This window comes from Paramormyrops kingsleyae, chromosome 4 (genome assembly GCF_048594095.1).
Source record: "Paramormyrops kingsleyae isolate MSU_618 chromosome 4, PKINGS_0.4, whole genome shotgun sequence".
Classification (NCBI taxonomy): domain Eukaryota; kingdom Metazoa; phylum Chordata; class Actinopteri; order Osteoglossiformes; family Mormyridae; genus Paramormyrops; species Paramormyrops kingsleyae.
The window spans coordinates 43,487,584-43,493,386 of NC_132800.1; the positions used below are offsets into that span (position 1 = coordinate 43,487,584).

Sequence of the window (5,803 nt, forward strand, 5' to 3'; positions counted from 1 at the left end):
ACATTACGATGCTGAATTTGTAGCGCTTTATGTTGACGGTCAGCAATTCCCTGCAAAACCGTTTCAGCCTTATTTTAACAGGGGAAATGTTGCCCGTGAGTATTATAGCTTGGTTCTGGCCACGGGGAGACATTTGAAAAACGATCCTGTCGCTGTCGACAGAAACGAGTACATAAGCGGCTATACTTTGTACGCCTTTAACTTGTCACCGGACGAAGGATGCAATCAGCATCTATGGGTAAAAGCGGAAACATGCGCCTGGAGATGAGATTCCGTCAACCTCTGACCAGGACTGTCACACTGATAGTTTACGCGAACTTACGACAATATAATCGAGATTAACCAAAGGAGAAACATTTTGTATGATTACTACTAGTCATGAATACCCTGGAGCTATCTAATATCCTTAGTAGAAACCGATGGACCGCGAGACATTTTTATGGTGTTTTAGCTTGTGATGAGCTGGAAAAAGTAAAGCTTGATAAATTACCCGCAATCTTCATCGTCAATACACATCCTAGTTCTGCCCCCGGAGAACACTGGCTGGCGCTCCTTATTAACAATGCCAGCTCCGAAGAGTTTTTCGACTCGTACGGGAATCCACCTGATCACTCCAACTTTCAGAGAATCATAAAGACATTCATGACGAGGAACTGTGACCGGCTTGTTTACAACGCAAAGCAGGTTCAGGACGATTTCAGCGTGACGTCTACGATGTCATCATGCTGGATTCCATCAAAATGAAAACGCTGCCTTATTTCAGTGTTGTTAAACTGCGGCCTGCGTATCACATTAACATTTGCATCACCATTAGCTACACCTCTACCTTGTTGTTGTACCCCATTATCAAAATCCATCATTTCTGGCTCCTCCGCTGCACCCACACCCCCGCCTTGTTGTTGTGCCCCATTATCAACATCCATAATTTCTGGATCCATATCCATCGCCACGTCCCCCTCCCCGCCTTGTTGTACCCCATTATCAATGTTCATAATTTCTGGATCCACCTCCTCTGCCCCATCATCATTTAAATCATTTAATAAATTTTGCAAGATGCAGTTAAATTCACCCGGGTTCTCGCCATTCAACTCTGTTAGCATCTGATGCAATTGAGAGTGCATGGCCACTCCGTCATCTACATCATGCATTTCAATATCTGTGTCCAGTCCATTGTCGCACCTAACACCAGGCTCGGTCGCGTCCCCGTCCGCCATTTCCACACCCATAGGCACATGGTCATTTGGTGAGTTTAATTCATTTATCATGGCAAGCAAAAGGGGGTTAACCTCACCATGCGGTCCGTGATTCAGTTCATAAATCATCTGTTGTAGATCAGTGTTAATCGTTGCTTCTCCATCGTCGTCGTCATCGTTTACATGCATCCTTCTAGAACCCCCAGCCCCGTCAAAACTACACATCCACCGTTTTTGACATGTCCCCTGTTTATTCTTTAGATCTGGTCAGACAGATCCGCCAAAAAATCACACATCTGATCCTGAAAAAGGAAGAAGGCTAGTTTGAGCGCCTTCAAACGCTCCTCTCGGGAATCTGCTCCGGCTGGGGAATTTACAACAGGTAATTGCCACGGTGTTAAGGGTGAGGTATCTTGCGACCACAGCGGTGGCTCCGGTAAGGCACGGGGCGAGGATGCTGGAACACCGCACGCAGATCCTCCTTGGTCCGATGGTGCACTTTGTGAAGCCCCAGTTCGCTCAAATTCCAGCTGTCCAGTCGGCTGGTTCTGCACGCTTTCCGTTGCTAGCTCCGCTTCAGTTTTTTCGGCCGCAGCGACCAGCAATTCATCGTCAGCCGTGTCTATTAAAGAACAGTCACTGTTAAGCATTTCATACAGAAAAACCAATGATACGGGGTAAGCGATATAGACCAACAAAGCAGTGTTCTTCTAGCTGTCCAAGATACCTGCAGCAGCGTTTGGGAGAATGCAAAGAAGTCAAATACGTACCGTTAAAACTATCCGCTCTTTTCCGTTTATGGCTAACTTGCAGGGGCCCTTCACGATTATCTCTGAAAATAACCGTTGGCGTGCATAGCAGTTCACGCAGTTCAGTGTTGTCGTCGTTAGCTGCAAAATGTGAGCAAAAACACTTTCAGTCTTTTGTCACATTTAATCAGTAAAATCCATAGCTATGTTCGAAAACTTACCGCTATTCCAATCCTCTGTATCAGAGTGTTGCCAGGATCTTTACAGCATGGAAAATTCTTGGTCAAAATAACAATAATATGTTTTCACAGCAGAAAAAATCTATATCAGCAATTGTAAAATACATTTAAATGAAAATGTAGCTTACCTCGAGAGTTCCATTTTCCAACGTTGATATGTCGCTGCTCAGAAAATGAAGTGTACGCTTCTTTCGCTCCTTGACGTGAGTCTTAATGTGGACCTAGCGCTCGCCCCCTTAATAAGCCCCCAGCTTGGTGGGGGTATACTTGTCATCTGGTTTACCAATCAATATTCTTTGTTTGGTGTACGGTTTCGGGAAAAACATCGGCGCTGGTTTATGACACCCTGATCACCCCCCTTCCATTTGCGATAAATGATCAATAGCCTGGGAACGGGGCACCGCAAATGGTTAATTGCCTTGGGAGCCGGTCTATTCCGACCTAGGCTTCAACAGGTGCATGGCCCCCCGCTGTTTCATTGCCCCTGGTGTGAACCCTTTAACAAAAAAGAACAGTAGACAGCCCCACCTAGCGGTATGTGCTGAGACCGTACCACACCCATGCTTCTAAATTTATGTTAAAAACATGTTTTGTCAAAATGTTTATGGCGCTTTTACTTTATTATTCACAGTGGTTGAAAAGTGCTTCATTACTTTAAAAACGTCACGTTTAAGGGGAATTATTTGAAATAGCGCTCGCTCCATTTGTTGTTACCATTCTGAAATGGTTGTCTTACGAATCATTATTCTTTGTTTGATGCGTGGTTTCGTGTAAACATTAGCGACGTTTTATGACATTACGACAAATGGATAATAGCCTGGGAGCGGATGACCAGTCTATCCCGAGGCAGGCGTCAACAGGTGCGTGGCCCCCGCCGTTTCATAGCCCCTGGTGTGAACCCTTTTAACAAAATAAGAACAGTAGACAGCCCCACCTAGCGGTATGTGCTGAGGCCGTACCACACCCATGCTTCTAAACCCACGCGGACATACGTCCATTGATTCGGCCGTCGCCATTTTGAACGTGTGTCTGCGTGAGTGCGCCTGCGTCACGCGTGCTGCCCCCACCGTGCTTCATTCGACCCGCAAGTTCGAAACTGGCAGTCAGCACACGGCTTAGCTCCGTTGCGGGGCTAAAATGTTTGCTGGTTAAATGTTTTCTTCAACCTAACACTGGTAAATATCGCTAAAAGTTTTTCTTGTTCTTCTTTAAACACGTTGTTTAAATGTAATGGGTTTAAAATGTTTGCGCTTGTTTAAAAGTTAAAGTTTGAGACTTGTATCGTTTGTGCTTAAAATACGGTGTTTCGCTGGGCATGTCTCTACTTGTTTAAATTCCGTCTGCTTTTCTTTCTTTCTTTTTAAAAGTTAAAGTTTGGGACGTATCGTTTGTTTAAAATACGGTGTTTCGCTGGGGGGGGGGCATGTCTCTACTTGTTTAAATTCCGCCTGCTTTTCTTTCTTTCTTTTAAATGTAACACTAAAGTTTTGCCATAGCTTACGTTCATCCTGCTATATGTTTTATTATTCCTTAAAAACGTAATTAAAAATAACACATTAATAAAATACATGTAATGTATTTTTATTCTATTAAAGTTTAACAACCACCAAACACTATGACCCCCCTATCGGCAACACGTGGCATAAGCATGTATACCATTTGGCCAAAACCCCCCTCCCCCGACCAATCAGAACAAAGGATACGCCCACCTCCCGCTTATGACGTCAGAGATGGGAGAGAGCTTTAAGCTCCGCCCACAAAATAGGCCCCGCCCAAACTGCCACCTAACCTCTCTATGGCTGCATCTTTTATCAACAGAAGGGAAAGTTGTAGTTTTATACTGTTTAAGCACTACATCTCATTTTTGGCTCATTAAATCGATCGCACACACTATACCGTCCAACTTATCTGTGGATGTGTTGCTACGGAGTTTTATACGTAAAGCACCGCGTGTAATGTATCAACTGATATTACTAACAATGGCAATTAACCGGTCTAGAATTGGATTTCATGATTAGTCGGATTATTTGTTGGATTTATGGTAGGTCGGGCTAATTGTAAGTGAACAAGGATAAAGGCCATTTAAACTGAGGTAGCTTAAATCCGACATGTTGTCCAGCTAAGCAAAAAATCTTGCTTTTCGATATGGGTCCATGGTATTGCACTTCTGTGGCAGATGGAATGCATCCGACTCATGTTCAAGATGTTCAATAAACAAGTTAAGTGCATATATCATCCCTTTTTTCCTGAGTCTGTTTGCTCATGTAAAATGAAATGTGATTAATGTAGATTAAAAATATTTTAATCTACATTAATATTTAATTGTGGTTAATTGAAAATAATCCACAGCAACCCTGTGATTAATCTGATTAAAGATTTTAATTGTTTGACAGCACTAGCTCAGACCCACAACCTCTGGGTTCAGGAGCAAGCATCCTAACCACTAGAACACCAACATGCCCTCTTTTTCAAGCACCTACCACTGGGAAAGTATTTTGTTGGAAGTAGTCCCATTCCCAGTTGCATAAAAACGTAAATACTTTGTCAGTATTGAGATGCATCAAAAATCATTGTGTTCAGTTCAATTGTTGACAGACCAATTTAATTAAAACAACAAACCACTCTTCCTTATAGATTCCATTACAATCATTTTATTGGTCCTATTACAATTTATTTGATGCAGTGAGCAGCTATGGAAAAACAGTGTTAACTGCCTGTCGGCCCTAAAATAATGCAGCTAGTACTACACTGTAAACCTGAGTAAGTTCAGAGTACTCAAAACTTTTGTCGTAACCGATTACCTAAGAAAATTGAAGTATCTGTAACATTTTTTTTAGGTATATTGTAATTTAAAAATATACGTTTTTAACATTAATTTTACTAATTTATGTTTTCTATTAAATAAATTTTAAGTTTGCTAAACGTATATATATTGTATTACTACATTATTATTCCTGTAATCTGTACTTACTTAATTAAAATTATTCAATTACACTAAATAAAAATAAGTTCAACCGACTTGACCATAACCCAATTTCATAGTACAAAACTTATTGCTTATTGGAAAAATCAACTCAGAAAAATCAAAGTGCGTTAAACTCAAAACAAATGAACACCCATTCCATATAATGAATGGATTTAAAATAAATTCTCAAAAATATGGACAGCCTCCATTGTCACTATTCAAGTCATTTATTCAAGTTCTAAAACAACTTGCATTTATCATTAACAATTATCAAAGGATATACTGTATAAATCACAAGTGAAAATTTTTAACACTTTAAGAACATATTTAAAGTATGGTAAAACTTTTTATCCAATATCAGTTCTCTCTAACCAGTAGATCTCACTTCATTTCTTTTTCTTTTTTTTTTTTTTTTTTATTGCCCACCACCACCCCCCCTCTTCGGAGGACAACTTTATTTTACATTACATTCAAGAACAAACAGTGTGGCCGCTCCGAACTCACCAGTACCGTGGAAAAAGGAAAAAAAAAAAAAAAAAGGAAAAACAGGGGGGGATACAGAAACAAGCGTAACAATAACAGACATCAATCACCATGGGGAGAGGGGGAGAGAGAGAGAAAAAAAAAAAAAAAAGGTATACAGAAATAATAACACTA

General features: G+C 40.9%; 1 long non-coding RNA gene across 1 annotated transcript; it reads right to left on the bottom strand.

Annotated features, from left to right (window-relative positions):
• Positions 1 to 930: 930 nt before the first annotated feature.
• LOC140589060 (uncharacterized) lies at positions 931 to 4,948 on the bottom strand. Its single transcript, XR_011990251.1, has 3 exons — positions 2,164 to 4,948; positions 1,964 to 2,083; positions 931 to 1,815 (listed from the first exon to the last, which is right to left on the bottom strand). It is a non-coding gene; the product is annotated as an uncharacterized lncRNA (long non-coding RNA).
• Between the last annotated feature and the right edge of the window lie 855 nt (positions 4,949 to 5,803).